This window comes from Orbicella faveolata, unplaced genomic scaffold, assembly GCF_042242905.1.
Source record: "Orbicella faveolata isolate gen_17 unplaced genomic scaffold, um_ofav_v1 contig_34, whole genome shotgun sequence".
Classification (NCBI taxonomy): Eukaryota; Metazoa; Cnidaria; class Anthozoa; order Scleractinia; family Merulinidae; genus Orbicella; species Orbicella faveolata.
This window is the reverse complement of record NW_028301563.1, coordinates 6,379,008-6,395,006: the sequence shown is the minus strand read 5'-3', so window position 1 is coordinate 6,395,006 and position 15,999 is coordinate 6,379,008. Positions and strand designations below refer to the sequence as shown.

The window sequence follows — 15,999 nt, the reverse complement described above, 5'->3', positions numbered from 1 at the left end:
GAAGACGAGCCCGAAAGGATACGCGTGTCGCGCGACCAAGTCAACGGGCGACCCTTCGAAGAACCCGGACCCGACGATCCAGACACGCGAGTCTGGGTAGACAAAGACCCGCCCCTTCAAGTGTACTGCGACTACGAAGCCATCACCGACGCCGAAGGGAATCAGACACCCATTCTACTCTGCCTGGAAGACGACGAAGATGAGATATGTCACTCCTTCTACGGGCCCAACTGCACCGCCGACATGTTCGAACACCTCGAATCCCTCGCCGTCGACCAGGACAATAAAGAACGGAACGTCATCGTCATCTTTCACAATCTCAAAGGCTACGACGGGATGTTCATCCTGCAACACTGTTACGCCACCCATCGAGAAGTCACGGACCAAATCCCCATAGGCACCAAGATACTGTCCCTAAAATCCGACAGACTGACTTTCAAAGATTCCCTATGCTTTCTCCCGTTTCCGCTGGCCAACTTTCCCGCCACCTTCGGAATCACCGAACTGCGTAAAGGATTCTTCCCACACAAATTCAACACTCTAGAAAATCAAGCGTACGAAGGTCCCATGCCACCGCGAGACATGTACGATCCCGACGGCATGTCCGCCAAAAAGAAAGCCGAGTTCGAACAGTGGTACCAAGAGAAAGTCGACAACGACTACCATTTCGTACTCAGGGAAGAAATGGAAGCCTACTGCGAGTCAGACGTCAAACTCCTCAAAGCGGGCTGTCAAAAGTTCCGGCAAGAATTCAAACAAAAAGCCGACTTTGACCCCATTGAGAAATGCCTCACCATCGCCTCCGCCTGCCAACGATTCTGGCGCAAGAAACTCGTCCCGCTCAACACCATCGCCTCCAGACCCCCGAGAGGATGGCACGGCGCCCGATCCAATCAGTCCGTCGAAGCCCTGAAATGGCTAGCCTGGCAAGAACACTCGTTGCAACGCACGGGTCAAGGTGATCGTATCCTCACGGTACGAAACGGCGGCGAGGTACGACTAGCCAATCAGCTCGTGGACGGATACGATCCGACCACTCGAACCGTCTACGAATTCCACGGATGTCTATGGCACGGGTGTCCTCGCTGTTTCCCGACCCATCGAGACCGATATCCCATCTATCACGCCGATCGCACCATGCAGGAAGTCTACGAGGCCACACTCCGCAAACACGACCTTCTCAGTCGCCAAGGCTATCAGCTCTGCGTCAAGTGGGAATGCGACTGGACCCTAGAAGTCAAAACCGACCCTGATCTACGTCGGTTCCTAGACACGTTCGAAATCGTACACCCCCTCGAACCCCGAGACGCTTTCTTCGGAGGGCGCACGAACGCTGTCAAACTGCATCACGTGACCAACGTGACCCAAGGGGAAAAAACCAAGTACGTTGACGTGACGTCGCTCTACCCCTGGGTCAACAAGGAATGCGAATACCCCATAGGACACCCACAAGTCATTGTCAACCCCGACGACCAAGACATCCATCACTACTTCGGTATGGCCAAAGTGGACATACTACCACCTCACGAACTATACCATCCCGTTCTACCTTTTCGGCACGAGAAAAAACTCACCTTCCCACTCTGCCGATCGTGCGTGGAACACGAAATGAACAAACCCCTCCTTGAGAAATCACATCGATGCTCTCACACGGCCGAGCAACGCACGCTACGAGGGACCTGGTGCACACCCGAAATCCAGAAAGCCGTTGCCATGGGATACACGCTCATCAAGATACACGAAGTCCACCATTTCCCACCCGAACAACGGCGAAAGGGACTCTTCGCTGATTACGTAAACACCTGGCTAAAAATTAAACAGGAATCCGCTGGATACCCGAACTGGTGTCACACCCCCCAAGACAGGGTACAGTACGTGCAACAATACCACCAGAAAGAAGGCATCGCTCTCGATCCGGACATGATCCAAAAAAACCCCGGACGCAAAGCCACCGCCAAACTCATGCTCAACTCCTTCTGGGGAAAGTTCGGAGAAAACCTACACAAACCCACTACCGAAGTCGTCTACACCGCAGCGCAACTCTTCGCCCTCGTTTCCAATCACTTCCACGAGATAAAACAAGTCAGAATCGCCAACGACGAAGCCCTAGAAGTCGTCTACACCGAACTCAAAGACAACCAACCCGACAACGGACGAATCAACATCTTCATCGCCGCTTTCACCACCTGCTGGGCTCGGCTCAAATTATACAGCTATCTGGAACTGTTAAAGCAACAAGTTCTCTACTTTGACACCGATTCCGTCATCTACTCGCACAAACCAGGTCAAGCCGACGTTCCGCTAGGCGATTACCTGGGCGAGATGACCAACGAGCTCGACGACGGCGATTTCATTACCACTTTCACATCCGCTGGACCCAAGAATTACGGGTACAAAACCCACCAAGGCAAAGTCTGCTGCAAAGTACGAGGCTTCTCACTCAATGTACGAGGATCACGCCAACTCAATTACGACGTCATGCGACAAAATCTACTCGACGAACTCGAACAACCTCTAGAGCAACGACGCAACATCCCCGTCGTTAACCCCAACTTCTTCTACAGAAACCCAGCCACCAAACATCTCAAAGTCATCACACATACCAAACACTACGGACTCGTCTTCGACAAACGCGTCGTAGACACGAACACTTACATGTCGTTTCCATACGGATACTCATCCATGTAATTTAAAATGTGACAATAAAATTTTTGAAATTCACTTCCTGTATCTCAACTTATTTCTCTGCGCATGCGCGACCTATGTGACGTCACGGGCGCCCTGTTTTTTATAAATAGGCGCCATCTTGTTTATGCAAATTAGCAAATCCTGCAATCTGATTGGTCGAGAGCCTTTTTTAATGATATGCACGGCCTTCTGATTGGCTACCGCCCACACAAGCGTCCTATACTACTAACCACGACGTCAATGAGCACCACCAAACAAAAGGTTTAATGAGCAAAACAACGGCTGTGCAAGTGTGTTCAGTAAACCTTTGTACATTACATAGCCGTCCTGTGCAAAATGACCGCGAACGCGAACGATGAGTTGAGCCGCTAATTTTTCGTATTTCCATTTGGAATCGAACGCCGTCATTACATATTTAGCCTGAGCGAGGTTCTAGAGCCATAGGCATCCTGGACAAATTCAATTTTACAAGGCGTTGTCCTCGGCGTCGCCGTTGTTAAGATCCCTATATTTGCATCTCGGATGCTGGAAGGTCGATACACTTGTTTAACGTGGGGTCTGTTATCCTCAGTGGCTGCTTTGTGCTTTGCTCATGTTTTATCCCAAGACCAATCGAACGCAGATGAGAGTATCGTGTTAAAACCGTAAAAAATCACATGAATTGCAGCTTTGCCAAGGTTGTTTTTATTCAGCGATTAAGTTGTCGAGCGTTTCTGCAGGAAGTTTTCCCTCCTGCTGAAACAATTTCGTTTACGTTACTTTTCATTTTCCCCATTACTACACGGCAATCGTTTGCATCTTCTTCTTCAGTATAGCTTAAGGCTTTAAACACTTAAAGGCCATCGTCATCAATAACGTCCTTGAACATGGCGAGTTAATACTCGGGGCTTTGCCGCTCCAAACCAAGTAATTATTACACTATTTCTCTTTCCATAGCTTCCAGTTCTCGAGGATCTCGCCACTTAATTGATCTCAAATCTAAATGTTGCGGAGACGATGATATCTGGTGGAATAACGTTGAAAATTGTGATGCTTTAGACGGCGAGGAATTAACCGGAAGTTGTTTTCGCTCGTAGGCATTTGTAGACGGAAGCCGTTGTCGACGAATTTGAACTACCCTTTCGCTACAACGTCTAATATTAGATGGCAGAAAGAACCTTAAACGAAACGGTCCTCAATCAAGGCTTAATCTGGCTACTGTAACTCAAGATACACAAGGTGAACGCGTATTTTAATATATAACTGTATGTATAGCATAAATTACAAAGCCGTTACAGAACACAACCGTGCATATAAAGAATGTTTGGCAAATTAACTTATTATAACCTTAAGTAAAAGTATATCCGCCATTTTGAATAATGAAATCCAGCCGGTGTCAGAAACTCGTTTGTCCGGTTTGGCTATGACGTCAGTGCTTTCTCATTGTCTCACATCCAAGCCTTTTGTTCTTTCGCTTCATAAGTGCAACACCACCCGGATGGTTGGGTGGCTAATTAACTCCACCGCAATATACACATCTCTCTTAATCTCTCTTTAAACAACACCTCCTAAATACATAACCAAGTATTCTTCCTCAACCATCCGCCTAAATATCCCCCCAATATCCCCTCACAGCCTGCATTTCATTTAATCCCCAACATATACCTACACATCCTACATCTCATTAATAATCTACATTTACCTACACAGCCTACCTCTCATTAATCCCCCACATATATACCTACACATCCTACATCTCATTAATCCCCGACATACACCTACACATCCTACATTTCAGTAATCCCCCACATATACCTACATATCCTACATCTCATTAATCCCCCACATATACCTACACATCCTACATTTCATTAATCCCCGACATACACCTACACATCCTACATTTCAGTAATCCCCACATATACCTACACATCCTACATCTCATTAATAATCTACATATACCTACACATCCTACTTTTCAGTTATCCCCTACATAGACCTACGCAGCATATACCTACACATCCTACATCTCATTAATCCCCCACATATACCTACACAGCCTACATTTCAGTTATCCCCTACATAGACCTACACAACATATACCTACACATCCTACATCTCATTAATCCCCCACATATATCTACACATCCTACATCTCATTAATCCCCCACACATACCTACACAGCCTACATCTCATTAATCCCCCACATATACCTACACATATTATGTATTATTATTATTATTATTACATCCTACATCTCATTAATCCCCCACATATACCTACACAGCCCACATTTCAGTTATCCCCTACATAGACCTACACAGCATATACCTACACATCCTACATCTCATTAATCCCCCACATATATCTACACATCCTACATCTCATTAATCCCCCACACATACCTACACAGCCTACATCTCATTAATCCCCCACATATACCTACACATCCTACATCTCATTTATCTCCCACATATACCTACATAGCTTTCATCGCATTAATTCCCAACATATACTACACAGTCCACATCTCATGAATCCCTCACATTTACCTTCACAGTTAGCATTTCATTAAATCGCTTCTAGAGTTTTTACTCATTATATTCAGTGGTTATCAACTCATGTAGAACCAAGTAGTCTTAAGATATCTTGGAACAAGTAAATTATGGGGCGCCGTTTGTAAATTTATTATTTAGACCGAATTTATGCCATTTCCCCCTTATTTATAAATAATTGGAAATGCCACAAAATTTGTTTATAAATAAGACACAAGAACTTGTTCGTTGATATGTATATAATTATTTTAGGTACGTCCTGATTTATAAACAATCTTTTACCATAGAGTTATTATATATAAATAATAAATTAAACAACTTCAATTATTTATATATCAGGTCATCTCTAAAATAGTTATTTACATATCATAAAGTTTGTTAATCCCATTATTTATAAATAAATTACTTCACCGGGAGTGTAAATTCATTATTTAGAAATAATAAATTTCACCTCACCGAGTGTAAATTTATTATTTAGAAATAATGAATTTCACTGAGTGTGTAAATCCATTATTTAGAAATAATGAATTTCTCCTCGCCAAGTGTAAATTTATTATTTATAAATAATGAACTTCATTGAGTGTGTAAATTCATCATTTAGAAATAATGAAGTTTCATTTCGCCGGCTGTAAATTTATTATTTAGAAATAATGAATTTAACCATGTGTGTAAATTCATTATTTAGAAATTCATTATTTAGAAATAATGAACTTCACTGAGTTTGTAAATTCATTATTTAGAAATAATGAAAGTATGAATGGCAGACCCAGCGTCTCTTGCCCGATCGATTTCGGAGGCTGTTTCTCGCGCTATAAGTGAGACAGTCAATGCTACCCTTGCTCAAGTAGGTAACAGCGGCGGTATGTAGCCTGAAATTCAGCACTGGCGGATCTGGGGGAGGGGCTCGAGGAGCCCGTTCTCCCCCCCCCCCCCCCCCCCCATTCCCCGCCTCAGCTATCTATTATGGAGTTCTTATTCACTCAGCAATTCGGCAGCTCACACTGCAACAGGAACAACTACTCAAAGGCCGAGGTAACAGGTAAATTTTAAGAAAAGAAACTGCTGCATGAAGAAAATAAAAATCGCTTGGCGTGTTAAGTGAAAGGTCTGATTTCTATTGAAATTCAATAATGGTTTAAACGTAAATGAATTTAGCTTTCCACGTGTACGATCTTTGGACTTGCCTGGAATAGACATGCCCAGCCGTGACTTGATCAAGCCAAACAAAGTGTGTCACACAGCTATCCGTCCAAAGGTCACAAAGGTCACAAAGAATTTAACCTGCGAGCAAACTCACGTTTGAATCAAACGCGCGAGTGACGAAGAGGAATAGCGATCGGCGGGAAAGAGGCGCCAAGAAGTGACTTTCTCCTCTCGCGGCTTCGCCCGTCGATTTCTCGCTCTCAGCTACGCCGAGCGCGTTTGTGCTCCAACGTGAGCCTGTTCGCAGGCTACAAAGAATTATCTAAGCATGTAAACACATTATTCGATTTCCCGATTTTAAAAGTTCTGCATTTTCTTCATGGAGCAATTTCTTGGCTTAAAATTTACCTGTTACCTCGGCCTTTGAGTAGTTGTTGTCGTTGTCGTTGTCGTTGTTCCTGTTGCAGTGTGAGCTGCCGAATTGTTGAGTGGATAAGAACTACGTAATAGATATTTGAAGCGTGATTCTCGCTTAAACACAATTAACCAAAATAAGGGGGGGGGGTAACCTCCCCTAGATCCGCCACTGCTGAATTTCAGGCTACATACCTACCTGAATAACTGTCTTATAACGCGAGAAACAGCCTCTGAAATCGATCGGGCAAGAGACGCTGGGTCAGCCATTCATACTTTCATTCTTTCTAAATAACGAATTCACATACTCAGTGAAGTTCATTATTTCTAAGTAATAAATTTACACTCAGCGAGATGAAACTTCACTATTTCTAAATAATGAGTTTCTAAATAACGAGTTTACACACACGTTTAATTCATTATTTCTAAATAATAAATTTACAGTCGGCGAGATGAAACTTCATTATTTCTAAATAATGAATTTACACACTCAATGAAGTTCATATTTATAAATAATAAATTTACATTCGGCGAGGTGAAATTCATTATTTCTAAATAATGAATTTACGCACTCAGTGAAGTTCATTATTTCTAAATAATGAATTTACACACTCAGTGAAGTTCATTATTTCTAAATAATAAATTTACACTGGGCGAGGAGAAATTCATTATTTCTAAACAATGGATTTACACACTCAGTGAAGTTCATTATTTCTAAATAATAAATTTACACTCGGTGAGGTGAAATTTATTATTTCTAAATAATGAATTTACACTCCCGGCGAAGTAATTTATTTATAAATAATGGGATTTACAAACTTTATGATATGTAAATAACTATTTTAGAGATGACCTGATATATAAATAATTGAAGTTGTTTAATTTATTATTTATATATAATAACTCTATGGTAAAAGATTATTTATAAATCAGGACGTACCTAAAATAATTATATACATATCAACGAACAAGTTCTTGTGTCTTATTTATAAACAAATTTTGTAACATTTCCAATTATTTATAAATAAGGGGGAAATGGCATAAATTCGGTCTAAATAATAAATTTACAAACGGCGCCCCATAGTAAATTGACTATCGTTATTCAAATTATCCGTTCGCTTGCCGTGCGTTCAGCCGTTTGAACGGATACCGTAAGGAACGTTTTCGCGTGAGAGGTCACTTATTTGCCGATGCATTTCTGTGGTTGACTCGGCAGAGTTCTTCTTTTGCTTCTAGGATCGAGAAAGTAAAATTGACGATGTACTTACTTCTTTTTACGTGACGCGTTATTGGTGAAAAAAAAATTCTCCTTGATGCGTGATTTAATAGAAAAATGCAGCGTGATGCGTGATTGTTACCCCACCTTAGCCACCCTCTATCCACGATCGTGTAAGAGAACACATCTCCACATGCCAAAACAAAGTATACAAAGGCATCGAAATCAAGACCATTGTACTTGAAAACCACCCCGCAAATCTACGTCTATTCAATGCATTTTACATACGAATATACAAGCGTACTCTTAACTCTAGAGAGGAACGCATGCGCAGCGAATTCGCGGACCTTTTGTTCTAATGAATATTGCAGCTTATGACACTCGCCCATTACACCATTTCACTCGTTTATTTAATATTCATATTTGAACCTTATTATTCGTTTTTATATATTTCACATCCCCACGCGTCTGGATTTTAAAGGATTTTAACATCAATTTAACAGTAGTTTCAGGTCTGAACTGTTGTCAGTAATATTATTAGAAAATGCTACCGACTGAAGGACAATATCCAACGTCTACCGGATACTTTAAATTCTGACAACCTTCCACGTGAAACTGGTAACAAAGAATACTTTACACAATTAGTCAGAAACAACACCATAGCATTAGACTGCAACAGTAACTGGAATCTTCTCCTATACAAAGAGGTTTATTAAACCAACGCCTGACACCTTCACTCAACAAAGGACTCAAATCCAACAGAGAACTTTGCCTTTTCTCATGAGTTTTACTTTTTGTTTCGTTTCTACATTGTTCATATTAAGAGCTACCTTGTATGTATAATTTAGTCTGATGATGGCAAAGTTCTTACCGAAATATAACTTTGATTGTAGTTTTGCCATAGTTTCTGAATTTCGACATGTGCAATGCACATCCTAGGTACTGAGTTTTCGAAAATGTTTCCTGGCACGCTTTGCGGGTTGCGTCCAACACCGCCTGCGCGCGCGAATCGGAAACAAAACTGAGCTGCAACGAACATTGTATCAAACAAAACTGCGAGCAAACCAAAGAGTTACCACGGAAGTTGTTGAAGAGAACTGGCAGTCGAAGTGTTCAGCTATCGCAGAAAGAACTTCGTTTGTTTTCAACACAGAGTTACTGAGCGATGTGAAATTTGTTGTTCGAGCATCTAGCGCCCGGGGGGGGGACTCCCATATGGAATGGACGGGGATGCTCGTCGTCTCGCTTAGGGGTGTAAATTTCGGATTTTGGTCTCGCTTAGGGTGTTCTGGGCAAAATGTCATTATTTTTAGCCGTCAAGGTCTCGTTAAGGGTTGCACACGAAGAAATAACAAAACAGAAAGAATTTTGATTCGTTATATTTACTCAATTCATATAAACAAATTCGCCATCATTAAATGTCACTGTACTTTTTATTTGTCTGTTTTATAAACTGGTCTCTTTTAGGGGTCTGCATAAGCTTCGGCCACGCCCAGATTGGTCTCTTTTAGGGGTTAAATTCAAAATTTCCGACGAGCATCCCCGTCCACTCCATATGGGAGTCCCCCCCCGGGATCTAGCGGCGAAAGTGAAAGCAAGCGGAGCAGGAAAATGATCCCAGCCCGCAAGTTCGTGCTTGCAATCAGCAGTCCTGTGTTCTATGCCATGTTTTATGGTCAAATGGCGGAGACTAAAGACTCTACTGAACTGCCTGACTGTGAGTGCGAGAGTCTGCTGGAGATGTTTCGCTATTTGTACAGCGACAAAGTGAATTTGAGCAAAAGTAATGTGATACAAGTGTTATACTTAGCGAACAAATACATGGTGCCTTCACTTGCCAAGAAATGTCACCAGTATCTTCAAAGCAATTTGAAAGCATCAGATGTGTTTTGTATTATGTTGCACGCTCGAAAATTTGAGAATAGAGATTTGGAAGATCGATGCTGGGAAGTGATTGAGAAGAAGACTGGAGAAGCTGTGACGTCAGATGAATTTGTTACAGTTGAGCGATCACTAGTGGAGACAGTTGTGAAGAGAGAAGGGTTGAACGTGAAGGAAGTGGAACTGTTTAACGCTGTTGATAGCTGGGCCACAGAACAAAGTAAAAGGAAAGGGATAACCTCTGACGATGAGTCGAAAAGACGAATTCTTGGAGAGGAGATTGTGAAAGCGATCAGATTTCCATTGATGTCACAGCATGAGTTTGCCTCAGTTGTCATAGACTCTGACATTCTGACTTTGAAAGAGGTTGGTGACATGATGAAACACTACAATGGTGTCTTAGCATCTTCTTTGTCATTTGTACAAGCCCCGAGAAAGGAGTCTTCGATTGTCCATCGATGTCAATGATTTGGAGCCTTTAATACTGGCTGGACATGCGACCAGCTCCAGTGTATTAATTTTTTCGTTAACAAGCCAATTAAGTTACATGGAGTTCAGCATTTTGGTTCTGAAGGTGGCTACTACATGGGGATCACAGAAGTTAAAGATACTACAGATGGCTATACTCTGGTAAATAAATTGGGAATTTACACTTCAGAAAAAGACGAAACTCATTCTTATTATGGCTTTTCTGTGAAGTTCGATCGACCGGTTCGTTTGCGGGAAAACAAGGAGTACAAGTTAAAGTCGTCTATCACGGGTCCCATGTCATTGTACGGAACAGAAGGACAAAAATTTGTTGAATGTCAAGGAATGGTATTTACTTTCCTCACTTCACGGGATAACATTTCTGAAGCCAGTGTAACAGCAGGCCAGCTTCCTGTGCTGTTTTGGTCAGCCAGTGGTTAAACGGTGTATGAATTGTTATTACATGTATGCTACACTGAAAGAATATACATCACAGTTGCGAATACTGTTGTCAATAACGAGTGAGACTGGAACTAGAATTAAGAAACGTGGAAGGGTGCGCAACTATCGCAAAAGGCATTATGGGAAGCTTTAGTTTTCCGTGAGTTGAGTAAAGCTCACTGTGTTATACCAGGATTCGTGAAGAAAGTATGTATACAAGAAAACATACAGTATATGTATTCATGGCTTCTCTTTTTTTTCGCTGAAGCATGCATTGTGAACTTTGATCAAGCTATACGGAAAATGCCGCTAGTTCCAACGCCTTTTGATATTGTCGCGTATGCTTATTCGCAACCTTATTGGAAACAGCTGTATTTACTATATATCCACCATAACAAAATCAATAACTAATTTTGAGTGAGATTAAGTGAAGTATGGAGCGAATGAAGGAAGTTATAAATGCAACGATGCTGAATTGCTAAATCGTAATTGTAGTTTAAGGTAAATTACATTAAAGAGCGAATAAGGAAAGTTAAAAACGGTCTTGATAGTAGAAGACAAGTAAAGAATTTTAAGAAGACGACAAAACGTTTGAGATTACAATACATGTTTCGACAAAAACTTCTGTCATCCTAAGTTAATACAAGCACAAAGCGATGGAAGCTGAATTTATAATAAGTAGAAAATGCTAATTGTGATAAATTGTAACAACAGAATGAAGCAAAGCGTTAAAGTGTGAGAATTAAAGAGATAATTTTAGATTAACATGGTGTGACTGTTGATTCAAAGAGGGTTGTTTTCTCTGAATATGAATAGCCTCTGTTATCATAATAAGTTGAAAACCGGTGGAGGCGCGATCCAAAATTGCTTTTCATTCTCCAATTACTATATAATGTTGTAACAGTGATGTATGCAATAAAAGCTGTGGATAAACAATGGAAGTTACTTTTTGTTTATTTATTTTGGAACCATTATTCTCGGTAGGGCGCAGTGGCCTCATAGTTAGTGCGCTCGTCTCCGGATCGAGCTGTCCGGGTTCGAGCCCTGGCCGGGGACATTGTGTTGTGTTCTTGGGCAAGACACTTTACTCTCACAGTGCCTCTCTCCACCCAGGTGTATAAATGGGTACCGGCGAACTTAATGCTGGGGGTAACCCTGCGATGGACCAGCATCCCATCCAGGGGGGAGTAGAAATACTCCTAGTCGCTTCATGCTACAGAAACCGGGATAAGCTCCGGCCTGATGGGCCACTTGGCTCGTACGGCAGACTTTACTTTACTTATTCTCGGTATTGGACTGGGTCTAGCTCGCCATGGAGGCTGGTGCGGGGGAATATCATTAAAAAGAGATAAAATATCATTTGCATTTGAAAAGACTCCCCAAATTAGCCTCTGTTGCAAGCTAGTTTCAGTCCAATACCGAAAACGAATATGGCCTCTTGCGTGAGGCAATTTGTGTTCAGCTGAGACAATCTAAATTTTTCAAAAAATGTTGTGACCCTGTTTCAATGGTAAATTAACTTCCGCTTGGTGAAGGGTTGGCATCGGATCGCTTTCTATGTCAGCGAAATGCTTCAAGAGTATCATTCATTACTCGGGCTTAGGAAAGCCCGAGTCATAAAATGCAAGCCGCGTTGTCTGGATCTTGGTCGCCAAAAGGGGATACCCTGATAGGGTTTAGGATTATGGATTATTAGGGGTTTTTAGAGAAGGGGTATGGTTTATTGACCATCAAATTTACAGATTACGGATTAGTTGTGTCTCATTTTAAAATTATGGGTTAAAATCGGCCATAATCGCAAAGATTTCTTTTTTACATAAAAGAGTATGAAAGGTGTTGCAAATATCATTTATCTCCAGTGATCTCTCTAGTGCTCCTGGTCGAGATTCTGAGCTCGCATCGCGGAAGTAGTTCCCAGTCGCTAAGGACTTCCAGGTAATATTTCATTTTCAAGAAATTAAGAAGTTGTGACAGACCTACATTGTCGACTGCTGCTGTTCGTAAATGTATTTCCTTTTCCTTTAGAGAATACGTTTGAATCTCACGAGTGTGTTTTTGAGCGATTTTCCTCTTTTGTACGAGATAATGGGAGGCTCACTTTATATATCTTCCTCAGCTGAATCTGAATTATGTGCCTTTTATTCATCAAGGCTTTCTTTAAATTAGATACGTCCAGAAATGCATGCGGTATCGAAAATGGCAGATTTGACGAAATTTTGTTGACGATTTTGACGGATTTGACAAAAGTTGTCAATCTGTGGAAATTTGGGCGAAAGTAACGATTCTGACTAAATTTTGCCAAGGTTGTTGACAAAATTATACGAGACTCACACGACTGAATAGATATGACCTGGCTAGAAGGGCCCCAAAATCGTCGACAACATGGTAGGTCCATCTCTGATGCTGCAATTTGAATAAAAATCGCTAAAATCGTCACTGATTCGATCGCCAACATGTTGGGGCTGCCTCTATGAGATAATTTGCATAGCTATGGCTGGCGAAAATTCGTCAAAACCGCCAATTTGCCAAGCTGAATTCGCTTTGACGAATTTGACTAAAATTTGTCAAAATCGTCAATTCCACCAAGCTGATTTATATTCCGCTTTGACAACTTTGACTAAAATTTGCCAAAATCGTCAAATCCATGAACATTCACTCGTTTGACGAAATTTCGCCAAATCTCCCATTTTTGTTACTGCGTGCATTTCTGGACACAAGTGTTAAATTAGGCATTGCTAGGTGGTATTGATTTGTGTGACAAAAGGTAGAATTTCTTGTGCGTTTTTCCCTACTGTTGAAGAATCGTGTCTCTCTCCCTTTGAATTTCACTACTAAGAGGACTTTATGTAGTTTTTAACAGTTGGATAATGTCTGTTTGCCTGTTCAACGAATCAATTTTTTCCTCTTATGCTTATATATGTTCCACAAAGAGAACACTTATCTTATCTTTTCATATACTGTATCAGTGTTTTTCTTGTGTGTGCTCTCACTTAAGATTCTGTCGCAACAGCTGCCTTAAAAAAGGTTGGCAGAAGGTCGCAAAAGAAACTGCCATTTTAATTCCTCTATCAGGTCCGTGTGTTTGGAAATAACTCTTTCCATTGAACTGGAAAGAATTCTCCTGTAACATAGGTCTTAGCACATCTCTGAGGAAATGGGTTGTCAGGGAAAGGCTTGACTGGACGCATTGCACACGGTAGTAAAGCCTTTCTCCTGCATTCAGTATGTTTCTGTACAAGTTTGTCACATCCATTGACACTAGGATGGTGTTTTTTTGGACTTCATATTATCTAGCTAGGAAGTTAATGAAGTCTGTTGTATCTTTGAAATTCGAGATTTGTTGCTTGGCTATAGGCTGAAGCAAACTATCTTAGGGGTATGGAAACGCAACCCATGACATGCCTGACACAGGCTTTTAGCCAGGATTTAACCGGAAAAGTGGGCATCCAAAATGTGCTACAGGATCTGCTCAAATGAATCATTTATAGAGCAACATGTGAAAAATGAAAGTAATTTTCTTTAAAAAGTGGACATCCACAGGATCTAGGGCCCCTGGACTTCCATTTGGCCTCTTTACTAAATAATTAATTGCCTGAAATTACCTCACATGTAGGATAGATTATATTGTAAAACCTGGTGATACATGGTGTGACGTCATAGGCCGTTCTGTACCGTAGATCCCCCAGCGGTATTTCTAAAGCAACAATCCAGAACCAAGCCGCAAGGCTTTGCTAAAAAAAATTCGGCAATCAAAAGAGGAAGCTGCGCATCTGAAATAGTCTGATTATCATTGACGTATCTATTCAACTCGCGCACGCAATCGATAAAATAAATTGCGTTCACAGATACTATCTGTTTATACTAATTTTCGACGATTTTCGCTGACATTTTTTGCGAAATATTTAATGTGCAGCCTGGATAGCGTTGAAAACGCGGAAATCTAGATATCGCTTGAAAACATCAGGTAAGTGGTTTGCAAAGGTCAGTATAATGTAATAATAGCTCGTTTGTAATGTTACGTACTTTCGTTTTTTGTCGTGGTCGCCAGTTCGCGTTCATTTGCGGAATGAAACGTTGGTCCGCTGTAAATGATCTCAAGTTTCATCATCAAAAATCAGATAATCGATCAAATAATAATTATTTTTAAAACTCAGATCGGTAAACTAGCTAATTTAAGTTAACATCGTCGAAATCCTAAGTACAGATAACCATGATAATTAAACAGTGTTTAATGCTGTTCGCGAAAACAAAACCAACAAAATCAGAAAATCATCGAAGAAATAACTGTCTTGTAACGAAAAATGGATTGTGGTACTCATATACGCCATTTTGTGAAGAAATTCAAATTGATTTCACGATTTTTCAAACTGGGCCTGCTGGATCAGTTTTTTTGAGGCTAACTTCGTGCTGCAGGCGGTACTATTGTAAATGATTACAAAAAGACGAGTGGCAACTTGAATATGCTTAAATTTAAACATTTTCTCTCCTCTATAAAACATAGATTATATACAGAATTAGAGTGCAATCGAGGGGTGATGTTTCTTTTTCTTCAGAGCTGAATTACAGAGCCTAGAAAATGAGGTGAACTATTCAGTTTTTTAAAGGAAACGATCAAAGATCATGTGTTTTTGAATAATGGTTTATAACAAAACACACCCTCTGTTCTTTTGATTACTGGGATAATTGATGTTTGTTTATCCCATCTCGCAAGCCAGAATTAAATCATCTTTAAGTTAAATTTTGCGCTCAATGTTCAGTTTCTGACTTCGAAAATCAAGCAGTGTGTGGCCAAGTTCATACTAGCGGCATAACGACATAATCGCTTATGTCAGTAATATGAACATCGACTTTAACACATAAGGAAAAGATCAGTTTTTTCTTTATGTCGTTATGTTCATGCTGTTATGTTACTACAAGAGATTATAATATATGTTGGTATGTCAGGATGTTCAGTTCACAATATGTCGTTAGTGGGAACAAGGCCTGTGTCTTGTGGATGAAATTTAGATTTCTGTTTTTAACTATTGATTTGTGTTGTGTACATTTTGATTGTTTTCTGTTGTGCATAGTACATTGTTCGCTGTATGCATAAAGCGTTAGACACATTATTTCTAGTTCAAATAGATCTTTAATTGCTTATACTTTGTCGAATTTTGGGTGAATACAATTCTCGAAGGCCATTTAGGCGGCAAACTATTTGATATCAGCCGTGC

General features: G+C 40.9%; 1 pseudogene; it reads left to right on the top strand.

Annotated features, from left to right (window-relative positions):
- Positions 1-1,137: 1,137 nt before the first annotated feature.
- LOC110045847 (BTB/POZ domain-containing protein 6-B-like) lies at positions 1,138-11,727 on the top strand (annotated as a pseudogene).
- Positions 11,728-15,999: the final 4,272 nt, after the last annotated feature.